Here is a 12,789-nt window from a genome sequence, read left to right as displayed (position 1 = left end):
GTTCTGGGAATAGGTCACCTGTGTTGGAGATACCAAGACTATCTCAAACATTATGGTCGCTATAAGCCAATGAGCTCACATATTATACAGGGTAGCTACAGTAGACTCACATCCCTTAGCATGTGTGCCATATTCCTTGACTGACTCAAACAGATTAAGATATACAGTATATGAGAGTTCAGTGCACGTAACCGGGTTGACCTTTATCACCTGATTTACTTAACAAAAGGAACATCTCAATAGGTGGTCTCAATAAGCTTTATTTTTTCCTCTTTGGGGGACCTCTTACATAAAAAGCACTGTAGAACTCACTAAATTGGTGTAATTTAGCCATCTCAGGGACCGGCTAGCAACATCCCACAGAGGTTGAGAAACAGCCCAGCAAACATGGCCCCATTGGTCCGATGTGGGTATTCAGTTGGCTAGGTGAGCACGGTCTGGCACACACCAGCCCAGTACTGGCTAGCCCACAACAAAGCCCACACCAGCCTGACACGGGGTCACCATCACCAGCCAACACAGGCTAGCCCACACCAATGCCATACTAGCCCGACATGGGCTAGCCATCACAGCCCAACACAGGCTAGCCCACACCAATCCCACACCAGCCCAATATGGGCCAGAACACACCAAGCCCAACACATCATGCTTATTTGCACATTGCAGTAGGATGTAACATACTGTCTCCAGCCTCCCTGGTACATACCTTACTCTGGTTAAACAACAACGACTCATGTGAACATACTTCCCCATGAGAAGTTTCGTCAACCACTGCTGTTTCTCTTAACTAATCATCACCTACCAACTACAGGCACAGCCACCAATACGCCTTATGGGAACATATTTACCCTTAGGCAATTTAGAGCTGCGTTTCTCAACTCCTGTCACTTAATATAGGGTCAAGAGTCAAGATGTCAAGATGTATTGCACCATCATGCTTTATACCGTGTTCTAATTGACAGCTTAATTTACATACGTTGTCTTTTTACGTTTTGTTTTAGACCAGTACAAACACACCTGATCCACCTGGGGTGGGTTTCACAAAGCATTCAAAGCTAACAATGTACTTTATTTCTCTCAACCACCCAGACAAACTTTCGTAGAACAGCAAAGTGCTTACTTTTACTAATTTAATTCATTCACACATCAAAATGTTATACTTTTTACTCTCTCTTCTGCGTGGCTGGGTAGTGGAGAGAAATAAAATACTACTTAAACTACAAAGGCTTTAGGAAACATTTCCACAGATTAATGGGCTGGAATAAAAATGTGCAAGTTAGAATCACTGATATAAACTTTATAAACTAATCATCAGCCATTAACTAGCCTGGTTGCCAGATCTGTTGATGCCTTAGCCAAGGTCCGTTGGAAACATTGGGTTAGCTAAATCACAAAAAGCTTCAAACAGTGTCTAGAGAATGATGACAAGAACATGAAACAAAACCAAGACTTTGAGATAGAGGGAGAGGTTCTAGTGGCTTCTATAACTAAATTGCTTTGCTACAAACTGCAGGTCTGCAAGTTCACATGTCACAGCAACTGCTTTCTCCCTAACAAGGATGACATCAAAAGTTCTGCCATGATGGATGATGATGGCACCTGTATCATGTGTCCAGGAATCTGCTCTTACCTTGACCACGACAGGGGAAAAGGACACATGAAACCAAGAAAGACAAAAAGACCATTCAAAAGCTTCATGAAGACACATGGCGAGTTCATGAACAACAAGCAGATGTTGAATAATATTGAACAGAAGTATGCTGTGATGGAGTACAACGAGACCTTGGATTTATAACATTCTATCTGTGGAAATCTAGTTCTGAGATAATAATAATAATAATAAAATGACATGGTATTGTTATAGAGCTTTTCTAGTACCTGGGGTCACTTTACATAGTAATAAAAATACAAGAAATTATAGCTGCAAGCAGCCATTGCGAGGTTCAAACCCTATTGCACCACCGTACCACCATCAGGGCAAATTTGACTCATTGCCTTTGGATGATCTACTTACAACACCTGCCAAATATTAGAACTCAAAATCAGACAGATCGTGCAATATGCTTTTGATTGATTTTAGACCATTTTTTATTATGTTGACTACTTTCTTGAATACTATGTTGATGGCAGATTTGCAAGATGGCTTCAATGGACCAACTTCTTTAAACCCAATATTTTCCAAGACTCTAGCTCAAACATCATGAACGAGCTTGCATTAATCATTTTTCCTGGAACATCAATTTATACAAAAGGTAATTATGACTCCAGACTCCAGAGTAGTACGTTTTTAGGCTATTCCCCTTCCTGAATTAATTTTCCATGAATTAAGAATGATAGGCCTATCTTCTTATTTTCACAATGCCATGTGGCACATCGTATGTGTAAATGTGTGTAGTCCTGTATTTGAGCTGCTCTTGTCTATTTTTATTCTGTATTATGTACATTTTTATGTTGTGTAGACCCCAGGAAGAGAAGCTGCTGCTTTTGCAACAGCTAATGGGAATGCTAATAAAATAACAAATGACATTGACAACTCAAATCGCTTTGAGAAAGAGCCTTTTAATTAGCTTTCTTCCTACCTAATAAAAGACTGTAGCTGACATAACAAAATAATTTTCAATATTGTTTAAACAATCACACTTAATTTAAACTTAAATGATCAATTCCCAGAATCATGTAGGCAATGCCACACAGGTTTAAACTTTGTATGGCCTGCGCATGGTCTACATGAAAGAAATCCTGAATGAATGTAATAATGAACTGATATTGTTTACTTAAATATCGTAAACAAATACTGGCTTGCACTTTTGCAGGCGTGAACTAGGAGTCAGGGAAAATACATGTGTCAACATATTGTCAGGTGGCAGAATGTAGTTTTTCTGGTGTGGATGATCAGGGGGCCGGAACATAATTACAAAAAACTGTATACTGCAAATTGACTACAAGAAGCTAAAAAATATATAACATATTACTAACATAATCATTTCAAACCTTGCTTATATTTGTATACTATCACATATACAGTATTTCTCTATTATGTGTGGGAATACTATTATGCATGGGGTTTTTACAGTTTTTTATGTCTAACAATTAAAATAAAATAAAACATATAATAATTGTTTTTTTATTTTTTGCTCAGAAAACTTGGAGGGCCAATTGGGGAACCCTGGCCTTGGCTGTCTGCCTCACCACTTGCGTAATACAATTCGCAACTCAATTCAACACAAGCTCCTGGGTTTGTAAAAAATATTTGAACAGTCAAGCCTCTAGTGCTTTAGATAAGATATCGACTTCATTGTGAGTGTGTGTGTGTGTGTGTGTGTACTGCAAAAACTTCAAAAACTATTCAGGCAATTCCTGAACTCATCTCTGAATTTAATTTCTTGTGGGTCTATGGTATAGTATAAAGACTTTGCATAAGATTACCAATTATGCAACAACAAAAATTATTCCTTTTTAAAACAACAACTTCAATCAAAACTTTGATTGCTGCTCTAGGACTTGTGGGTTCAGTCATATTATGTGTTATTTACTTGGAAACATCTACTGTCTGTCAATCCAGATTGGGAGACTCACAATCTTTGGCACAGAAAACGGAAGAAAACTTCTTCAACCTAATGCTTAGCTAAAGACATGATGTCGACGTCATAGTGCAAACAAATTGACAACCATGAAGTCTGAGGCAGATTTCGGACGTCAGTCCGAGAAAAGTATTATCAGGAGCTGAACAAATACGGTAGAGCGTTTGGCCAGTAACTGAAAGATTGCTGGTTCGAATACCGACAAGGTGAAGTAAGTGAAAAATCTGTTGATGTGCACTTGAGCAAGGCACTTGCTAGTCATCGTGCTTCTACATCTGCATTGCTTGCTGTTTGGGGTTTTAGGCTGGGTTTCTGTATAGCACTTTGTGATATCGACTGGTGTAAAAAGACCTTTATAAATACATTTCATGATTTGATTGACTTAACCCTAATTTGCTCCAGGGATGCCGTACTACTATGGCTGACCCTGTAAAACAGTGGTCACCAACCGGTCGATCGCGATCTCCAAGGCATTCCTAGTCGATCACCAAACATTTCTGTAAAAATCCCAACAATAAAGCTTTGCATTCCTATTTTTTTTGTATTAATTTCACTCTGTTCGCTGTAGGTGCACTTGATTCAGCAGCCCTAGCGCAGGGAAGGCAAAGTATTCCCATTTTGAACCATTTCATGTGTCTGAAGGTAGAACTTTGCCTACCAAGCAGGACCAGAGAACAAATCAAGTGCACCTATATGCTGTGGTGTAAAGTACTTTAGTAAAAATACTCAAGTATGACAATTGAGTATGTTTTCCACCACTGCCTATAGGCCAACCACTGGCCAATCAGATAACTCAGATCACCGTGTGCACCGTTTCCTTGAGCAATAGACTGTAAAAAGAAGCCTCGAACGGACAGCAAAGTTGATACTGTGAGATTTAAATCTTGTAAAACCATTACAAGAGAGACTCAACGAATACAGCAAACTGAGCAATCGGGGGAGAAGAGCCTTGGTGAGGGAGTTGACCAAGAACCCGATGGTCACTCTGACAGAGCTCTAGACTTCCTCTGTAGAGATGGGATAACCTTCCAGAAGGACAACCATCTCTGCAGCACTCCACCAATTAGGCTTTTCTGGTAGAGTGGCCAGATAGAGTAAATAACACATGACAGCCCGCATGGAGTTTGCCAAAAGGCACCTAAAGACCCTCAGACCATAAGAAACAAGATTCTCTGGTCTGATGAAACCAAGATTGAACTTTTTGGCCTGAATGCCAAGCGTCATGTCTGGAGGAAACCTGGCACCATCTCGATGGTGAAGCATGGTGGTGAGAGCATCATGCAGTGGGGATGTTTTTCAGCAGCATGGACAGGGAGACTAGTCAGGATTGAGGCACAGATGAACGGCGCAAAGTACAGAGAGATCCATGATGAAAACCTGCTTCAGAGCACTCAGGACCTCAGACTGGGGCGAAGGTTTACCTTCCAGCAGGACAATGACCCTAAGCACACAGCCAAGACAACGCAGGAGTGGCTTTGGGACAAGTCTCTGAATGTCCTTGAGTTGCCCAGCCAGAGCCTGGACTTGAACCCGATCAAACATCTCTGGAGAGACCTGAAAATAGCCGTGCAGCAATGCTCCCCATCACACCTGACAAATCTTGAGAGAATCTGCGAGAAGAATGGTAGAAACTCCCCAAATACAGGTGTGCCAAGCTTGTAGCTTCTTACCCAAGAAGACTCAAAACTGTAATCGCTGCCAAAGGTGCTTCAACAAAGTACTGAGTAAAGGGTCTGAATAGTTATGTAAATGTGATATTTCAGTTTTTTATATATATAAATTAGCAACAATGACTAAAAACCTGTTTTTGTTTTGTGTGTAGATTAATGCATTTAATACATTTTAGAATAAGGCTGTAACCTATCAAAATGTGGAAAAAGTCAAGGGGTCTGAATACTTTCTGAAATCAGTGTAGGTAATTTAAGTGGAGATTGTAAGTTACAGTCACAAGTCACGACCCAAATTATTGGCACCCTTGATAAAGATGAGCAAAAAAGACTGTATAAAAGAAATAATAGAAATACTGAGCTATTTTGTATGTTCAAACAAATGTAAAAGTATATAATTTGATACCCATGTCACCCCGCTCCTACACACATTCCACTGGCTTCCAGTTGAAGCTCACATCCATTGCAAGACCATGGTGCTTGACTACGGAGCAGAAAGGGGAACTGCCCCTCCCTACCTTCAGGATATGTTCAAACCCTACAGCCGAACCCGAGCACTCCGTTCTGCCACCTCTGTTCTCTGGGCCGTCCCACCTGTACGGGGGTCAGCTCCCTGTCAGCCCAGTCAAAGCTCTTCTCTGTCCTGGCACCCCAATGGTGGAACAAGCTTCCCCCTGAAACTAGGACAGCAGAGTCCCTGCCCATCTTCTGAAAACAACTGAAACCCTACCTACCTTATCCCCACCCCCATAAAGAAATTGTGCACTTGTCTTTTCCTATTAGCACTGACTTTGCTGATAACTTTTGTATTGAGGAAAAATGTACTTACTACGACTGTGATATGTGGTTGTCTCACCTAGCTATCTTAAGATGAATGCACTTACTGTAAGTCACTTTGGATAAAAGCTCATGCTGCATGACTAAAATGTAAATGTGAAATGTATACTAATACATTTTTTGCCAAAAACCTGGTTGCCTTTGCCAGAAGGCTGAAACATGCCCGAAAGTAGATATTCCAGCAAGAAAATAACCCCAAGCACACATCAAAATCCATAGAAATGGTTAATTGACCACAAAAGATTATAAAAACATTAACGCTCCAAATCTCAAACGACCACTCATGATGCATAAAGGCACTCCACCCTCCATTGTCCTCTCACCTGTCTGTCTGTCACACCTCAGAGGTGTACATGTGACCCTCTGAGGGCACTGTGGCACGAGTCGCAAAATTAAACCCAGAGCCTTTCCTCCCCATCCTCTCCTGCCTTTCCTCTCCTTTCTGTGAAGGGCCTCTTTCCAGACAGTTTTCATCCTGTCTGCAAACAGTGCTTTTCAGCACCAGCTGGGGAGCATAAAAAAATTACGCTCCCCAAAGCCCAGTGCAATTGCTCCGGGTTTTGTCTACCCATCCGCTTCTCTGAGAATGGAGGGAGAGATGGATGGAGGGATAGAGGGAGAAAGGAGGGAGGGGGAGGAAGATGAGTTGTGAACACTCCACATGCTACGACTGAAATCGGACAGGCAGTTCAACTCACTGTTGACTAGTGTTTCTGGAGGAAAGATGTGATACTGAATGTTACGACTGTAACAGATGTGACCTCAACAGAGAGGTCACATCTGGCTTGTGATGCTGAGAATTTCCTCTAAATGTGTGACGTATTGAGGGATAAGTGAAAAACGAGGTCACATTGGGGAATTTAGGTCATGAAACACTTTCTTTTCACAGTGTGCGAAGTTCATTAAATGTTTAAATTGTCAATTCTAACACGAGCTTTGCATATTTGCAAGGCAAAATGCAGTGATGCGTTTCAGACATACCTCTAACCTTGCATGAGGTACCCCAGGTTTTGAACTCAGAAACAGCCCTGCTTCACTCTTGAAAACAATAAGTGTTTAATAGGATATACAGGATATCAGGATATACAGTAGCCTAAATAAGAGGAAATGTATCTGTCAATCAATTTACATTACATTTAGGTGAGAGAATATTAATTTCCTCCCTGTATGACCGCACAAACATACACACACACATACTCACACCAATACAAACACTCAAAAGACACTCACACACAATATATAATCACACTGTATGTACGTACATGACATATGCAGCACACATTCATACTTACACACTAGCACATACAGTAGTGAATTACATTTGCATACACATTTGTATCAGACAAATACTCACATACCTTTCTTGACACATATGCACTCTCTCACACACACATACTCCCACATGTAAGGAATTTTAAGGGTACACCATGCAGTAGAGGGCTTTGTATAGAAGGTGTTGGACAGGTCACAGAGCCCTCCTGATTGGGGAGGAAGTCAGTTTGTCTGGGGCTGATGAAATCCTCCACCTGTCCTCATTCATCAAGCCCACAAAACATAATAATTATCCCACACCTTCAGCCTCACAGCAGAGGACAGACACTCAACCCAACTCCCTGCTCCAATAGAACACAGGCCCTCACGTCACACCTCACTCAAAGGCTAATGTATGCTTTAAATACAGCTGCAGTAGTACTATATTGATCTAAGGCCTTGGGACTCTCTGCTGTTGTAATATGGACAACATACAGAATGACTGTAGCACTCCAACGATGTGACGTTTGTATAGTAAGTCCAACTGTCCGCCAGGTATTGCTATTGTATTATGACAAGCTGTCTCTGGAAGCTGTTGCATTGCTTTCTCAAGGCTATTCCCCTGGGCTTGTCCTTCCTTAATTGGGATAATTAGTGTGAGTTTAGCCATATTGTCTCTAAGCTATTCCATATTACAGTGAGACAGAGCACGTCGTCATGTGCATCCATCCAGGAAGAGCTCTTTAAAGCAAATGACAAGATGGAAGTCCTCTAAATGACCGTGTTTGGTCTTCAATGGTTAGGTGGCGACGAGTAACCCCCTCTCTCTCTGAAACCCCCTCCCTCCCAATCAGCCCATTCCCATATCTCTCCAGTTTGTCCTGACATCAGTCAGACGCAGAGCATCGACTCTCTGGGGGAAAAAGATTGGTCAATTATGACGGCTGCAAAGATAAAAGTGCCATTATCTGAGTGGTGGCGGCCATACGCTCATCCAATTAATGAGGACCAGACAGAGAGGGACCACTCCTCCCTGCCTAGAGCGAACAGAAGAACAGAAGGAATAGTCAACGATCTGTGGAGAAGGAGGCAGCCCGGCGACTTAGAAAGTGAATTGATCTTCATTACCGTAATTATGGCTGTAATGTCGAGCTGACAGCTGAAAAATGGGCCACACTGTTGAATGATATTGTCAGATCGTACCCTTTTAAGCGATCTGCTGACCTTGAAACTAGCAGTGAAACTGCAGTCTGTGCCAAAGTGTGTGTGTGTGTGTGTGTGTGTGTGTGTGTGTGTGTGTGTGTGTGTGTGTGTGTGTGTGTGTGTGTGTGTGTGTGTGTGTGTGTGTGTGTGTGTGTGTGTGTGCGCAGATAACGTCAACATCTCAATTAATCAGAAAGTTTCCGACCACTTTCCTCATCAAACTCGAAAACTCAACCATACACTTGTCACAACGTGGCCCTTTTGGGGTGTATATCGTGGATCCCCACATCTCTCACTCTCTTTCTCAGGTTTTACAGCGGTCATAAATTCCGGCTAGAAACTCTCTCTCTTCGCTGCCATGGAGTATGGAGGGAGAGAGCCTATGGAGAACAAAGACATTCTTCTTCCCAAAACTCCTAATCTCCAAAACTGGAGAATTAAACTATATTTATATTTTTGAGAATGTGGGAATGGTCCGTGGACACTGAAGGGACAGTCATGTCGAGTGTGTTTCATTTGGTGATCTCATGAAGGACAGGAAACACACAAAACTATATCTCTTAAAGTGTACATTTCCCAGCTGTCAGGTTTACTTCTGAATGTTGTGTAAGATGGATGAATAAGTATAAGAATACTTTTGAAAAGATAACAATGTGATTTAGTCTTCTAAATGAGAATTGCTTGTTTTATGGTGACTTATACACAGTCAGTAGCCATGCCCAGGTGGGCACAAACATGAAGAGATGGCCCCTTTTCTACCGAAGTATAAAAGCCCCTGTGACGCAATTCATGCCAGACCACGCAACCACGGTGTAAGCTAAGGTTGCAAATGGTTGAATGGTTGAAGACCAGAAAATATAAAGCGGTAGCTACATGTTGAAATGGTTGGCACTACAACTCTACCAAAGGACAAGACCATACAGCGTGGAGCACTGGCTACACGGCTAGAAATGGTTAAAATCTGAGACTATCGATTCACTACAGAAGTAAGAAATCCAACTACCAGTATGCAGCCGGAAATGTACAAAGTCTAGGACAAGAATACTGACAACCGCCAAAACATTTATTCTATGCAACAACCATGGGTACACCCGACGTATCCATTACGAACACAACAAGAGATTTTTTTGTCGATTGACCCTCCAGCAGACGAACCGGCGACCACAGAGAGAGACAACAAGACAACACTTGTAAATATGTCAATTGCAATTTATTTTCGAATGAGCAGTCATTCATGTAAAGTATTAGCAATTTCTATGAGTGTAGTTATCAGCTATGAGTTTCCCGCTCTTGAGCGGTCCACACCCCCTTTCCTTTGTCTACCAAGCCGTCATATCGGTTTCGTCTGCTAGGGACTTTTTCCTTTGTATCATGTAATACCCCATGTATGACCTAATTGTGTGTTTTCATGTATTTCTGTGACTTGATTAGTTAGTTAGTAAATAAACAAATAAGTAAACCAATTTGTATATCGCTGATTCATAATTTATGCTAGGGTTCGTGCAGATATCCAAGGGTTTGCGATGTTCAGTAATGCGAACTGATGAGGTACAATTCATTAATAAGCAACTGTTTTGATAAGATATGAAAATATCTAAAGAGTCGATTCAGGACATAGAGACTCTATAAACATTTTCCCGTGGTGCCCCGACTTCCTAGTTAATTAAAGTTTACATGATTAGTTTAATCACGTAATAATAATTACACAGAGAGAATTGATTTGATTAAATAACAGTCTTCACATTTAATGATAGTCACAGACACAACACACTCATCTGACCTGACCCCAGATCTAATTTTGAGTGTAAGTGTATGTGATCCAATCACCCTGTCACCGCCAGCACCCAGATCGCTGCACAGCCTGTGTGCTTACCTCTGCCCTTGTGTTTGAATAAACAATCTCTGAGATGGCCGCATCTGTATAATATGTGTCATAAAGCTGCCACCCTGCTCTCTCTATGTCCTGACCCCCATTCCCAAGGAAGGGGGTAATGGGGACGTTGTGGTGACAGTGTGTCCCCCTGTCGGTCAGTCGGGTGACATGCCCGGTGCCCTTGTCCTGCTTCACTCACTCCTCAAGATGCCTGTCCCCATGCTCCCCCAGCCCTGTGCATGTAAATGAGCCAAGATGCATTGCTGCAGGATGCCATGCTCTTAGCAAGGCTAAGTGTATGCGTAACCTCAGCACTGACTGTCATCTGGGACTGTAATAAACATATTTATGTTTTTCATGTGACACATTCTCTTACAGTGTGTCATATTTGTTCAGAGGGATTTTAGTATAAGCTTGAAATTAAGTGATCAAAAAAAGAAGCGCTCTTATTTAAAACGTGTCTACCCCCAACTTCACGCCATAGTCTTTAGCATGTAGTGCAATAGTAACATAGTGATAGTAGTAAACCTTCGTGATAAAAACAAATGAATTACATCATGTATCTAAACAAAGAAGAATGTGTCATGAATTAAAACCTCTTAGATGTTAAGTCCCCTATACAGTATTTGGGACTTTGAGCAGTTCTGGACCAGTTCCGACTGATAATTCTGTTTACGATGCGCTCTGTAAATGGTGCAACATCAATTGCCTTACAATCTCTAAAAGCACTGGTTGTTCCAATTCATATATGCTATCGCAAGCTCAGCTATCAGTTTCACGGACACAGGAAATTGGCTATTTGCATAAGGAGCGACAAGTCATATTTTCTGGCCTATCCAGACAAAATAACGATTTCCTGTGCCTGTGAAACTCACAGCTGCGCTTGCAATAGTGCAGATTGCATATAGCGGATGCAACAATAGTGACGTTCTCAGATGGATTTATAGCTATCAACAGGATTTAAAAAAAATAATAATTTCATACAATTTAATCAAGAGCATTTTCTCTTGGTCACAGACAGACGAAATCACTTTGTGCTTGAAGCTGAAGTTGTAACGCACCCAGTGTGGCTCAGCCTAAAGACCACGTAGAACACGTGTCAAACTCATTCCACGGTTGACCGAGTGTCTGCGGGTTTTCACTCCTCCCTTGTAATTGATTGATGAGTTAAGGTCACTAATTAGTAAAGAACTCCCCTCACCTGGTTGTCTAGGTCTTAATTGAAAGGAAAAAACTAAAACCCTCAGACACTAGGCCCTCCATGGAATTAGTTTAACACCACTGTTGTGACGAGACCGCACACATATTAATGGTGTCTCAGCACGTCTCAGAGGACATTTGGGAAAAAAAGTCTCTTCCGTCAGTAATATGAAATGGTACCAATATTGTGTCACTAAGTATGATCATATTTACAGATATAAGAAAGGTGACATGTTATAGTAAGATGTTTATAATTTGATTGTTACTAAACATTTCAGTCATTAGAAGCCCTTTTGCACCACTTTTGTTGAACAGGAAAGAAATCATATATTATTTTTCATATTTTCGTATTTTCATAATACATCTACTGCGCTTGTGTCTTCAAAGGTGAGTACATGTCCACAATCTATAAAAAAAAATTAAAAGAGTTCCAGCCTTTTCTAGAACTATGCAGCATTACCAGTTATTGTTATTACTTTTGGATATGTCTATTTATGCAGAAATGTACATTTTGCCCTATCATTCAAGAGGTATTAAACTGAGTGTAATTAGCTCTTGCTGTGTGGGCAAGTGAGGGTTAATGTCATTGGAATTCTAATGAGATGTAAATTTATATAATAGCCTTTTATCATATCAGTTTCTCAATCAATCTGTTGGCTGAAACTGAGATGCAAATGTAATTCATTTGGAAATGTGTAAATTAACCTTGCGCTTCCCAGTACAATTAACTTCACCTTAACGAGCCTCTACCTCATATATTGAAACCAATAGATGGATTTGATTCACTTATAACTTAATGCTGATGTGTTATTATTTCTTCTCATTTTAGAGTATGTATTTTAGAAGGTGTGTGTGTGTGTGTGTGTGTGTGTGTGTGTGTGTGTGTGTGTGTGTGTGTGTGTGTGTGTGTGTGTGTGTGTGTGTGTGTGTGTGGACGTGTTTAACTATACTTGTGAGGACCAGAAGTCCTCGCAAGAATAGTAAACAAATAACAATTTGACCAACTTGGGGAATTTTGTTAGTCCCCATAAGGTCAAATGCTATTTCTATGGGGTTTAGGGTTAAGGTTAGAAAATTAGGTTCAGGGTTAGGACCTAGGGTTAGTTTTAGGGTTAGGAGCTAGGGTTCTGTTTAGGGTTAAGGTTATGTTTTGAGGTTAAGGTTAGGGTTACGGTTA

At 41.1% G+C, this 12,789-nt stretch overlaps 1 protein-coding gene across 2 annotated transcripts in view; it reads right to left on the bottom strand.

The window, feature by feature from the left end:
- LOC106605322 (DNA nucleotidylexotransferase) overlaps positions 1-12,789 on the bottom strand; it is a 143,807-nt gene that overhangs the window by 42,233 nt on the left and 88,785 nt on the right. The gene's annotated exons all lie outside the window — the stretch shown is intronic.

Source organism: Salmo salar, chromosome ssa01 (assembly GCF_905237065.1).
Source record: "Salmo salar chromosome ssa01, Ssal_v3.1, whole genome shotgun sequence".
In the NCBI taxonomy this organism is placed as follows: domain Eukaryota; kingdom Metazoa; phylum Chordata; class Actinopteri; order Salmoniformes; family Salmonidae; genus Salmo; species Salmo salar.
The sequence above is the reverse complement of the archived record's forward strand: the minus strand, read 5'-3'. Positions and strand labels throughout refer to the sequence as shown.